This window comes from Myotis davidii, unplaced genomic scaffold (assembly GCF_000327345.1).
Source record: "Myotis davidii unplaced genomic scaffold, ASM32734v1 scaffold8, whole genome shotgun sequence".
NCBI classification, from domain to species: Eukaryota; Metazoa; Chordata; class Mammalia; order Chiroptera; family Vespertilionidae; genus Myotis; species Myotis davidii.
Window position 1 is genome coordinate 1042858 of NW_006299520.1, and position 2184 is coordinate 1045041.

Here is a 2184-nt window from a genome sequence, read left to right on the forward strand (position 1 = left end):
ACAGGTGCTGAATTTTGGATATTTACTATAAATAATAATGTAAAATACCTTACTCATAATTGCTATTGAATATATGTTGAAATGATAATATTTTGGATCTATTGGCTTGGATAAAATATGTTATCAAAATTAATGCCACTTTGTTGGCTTTTTGAAATGTGAAAACTGGAAAACTTAGAATTACATATGTTATTCTCACTGTGGATCTTGTTATATTTCTATTGAACAGCACTGCCCTTGATGATGTCTGAGGTTACTCTTACCTCCCTGATTCTATGACCCTAGGTATTCTTTTAAGTACTAATTCCCTGCTGATTTTACTCAGGAGAGGAAAAAATTCAGAGAACTTTTAAAATAATTTTTGCCTTTATGAAGCTCAGACTCTCACCATAGAGGCTGAACTTATAAGTCAGTAAGTTCTTGAATTGACCTTTCTCATTAGTCAATAAACTATCTGGCTCAATAAACAAACATGAAACAGTTAGAAAACAATCAGGTTGGTCTGTTTTTAAACTAATGGGATGTAAGTAAAGGCAAGGTAGCCACAGGTGAACTCAATATTTCATTTGAGGGAAATTCCTAATGTACCTTAAATTTTAAAGCATTCTTCTACCAAGGAGGTAGGACAACATTTCTTTCCCTGCTATTGACCTCTAAAAGCTGTTGGCTGGTCTGACCTAGTTTGTGGGAACATGGCTACTATAAATGCACCTAGAACAGTGGTTCTCAACCTTCCTAATGCTGCGACCCTTTAATACAGTTTCTCATGTCGTGGTGACCCCCAATTTCATTGTTACAAATTGAACATAATTAAAGCATAATGATTAATCACAAAAATAATATGTAATTATATATTTGTTTTCCGATGGTCTTAGGCGACCCCTGTGAAAGGGTCGTTCAACCCCCAAAGGGGTAGCGACCCACAGGTTGAGAACCACTGACCTAGAAGGTCCAAATTGTCGGTAAATACAGGACCCATTTTGGCACCTCCTTCGGGAAAATGGTGAAGAGAATTGAAATCAGCCAGCATGCCAAATACACTTACTCCTTCTATGGCAAAACCAAGATGAATAGATGAGCTGTGGGCATCTGGTACTGTGGTTCCTGCATGAAAACAGTAGCTGGTGGTACCTGGAACTACAGCACCTCTTCTGCCATCAGAGTAAAATCTGCCATTAGAAGACTGAAGCAACTGAAAGACCAGTAGAATCCCAACAGTTTTAAAACATTGCTAGCCTATACTAACTGGGTTAATTTATATAAATAAATAAATAAATGCTGTTGGCTTGAACAGTGCCTCCTAATTGAGAGCAGAAAAATAAGAGAATTTAGAGGCATGAAGATAAATAATACTAATAAAATAAATAAATAAATAAATGCTGTTGGCTTGAACAGTGCCTCCTAATTGAGAGCAGAAAAATAAGAGAATTTAGAGGCATGAAGATACATAATACTAATAAATTAAAAATGTATAGTGGATGAATGAAACTAAACTTTAAAAAAATATTACTGCCCACCAGTATGGCTCAGTGGTTGAGTCATAGTCGACCTATGAATCAGGAGGTCATGGTTCGATTCCCAGTCAGGACACATGCCCAGATTGTGGGCTTGATCCCCAGTGTGGGCCATGCAGGAGGCAGTGGATCAATGATTCCTTCTCATCATTGATGTTTGTATCTCTCCCTCTCCTTTCCTTTCTGAAATCAATAAAAATATATTTAAAACAAAACATTACCAATACCAAAGCATAAGCTTAGAAATTTGCCATGGTGTCATTATGATCACTGATATTCAATAGGAATAGCCCAATTCATAGTTTGAGGAGGAAGAGACACGGTCAGAAGAAAAACTATATAGACACCTCAAAATGACCAACTCTAAATATTATTTGATAAAGTGATATGCACAGTAAATTCAGATTCTGAACTATCTTCCTGGTGACCTTTTGAACTTGCTATTGAAAACATCAAATACAGTGGGGCCTTGACTTACAAGTGTACCGACTAACAAGTTTTTCGAGATATGAGCCGTCTCTCAACTGATGTTTTGCTTTGAGTTGCGAGCTAAAATTCGGGTTACGAGCCAGCTTCAGATACCGCACCGCTAGTTGGCGCAGCAAACGTCACAGTGAATGCTACATCAGCCCAGCATCACATGTCATTGTAATGGTGAAAATGGATTTGA

The 2184-nt window shown here is 37.2% G+C and overlaps 1 pseudogene; it reads left to right on the plus strand.

Annotated features, from left to right (window-relative positions):
- Positions 1–472: 472 nt before the first annotated feature.
- On the plus strand, positions 473–1207 carry LOC102752801 (annotated as a pseudogene).
- Positions 1208–2184: the final 977 nt, after the last annotated feature.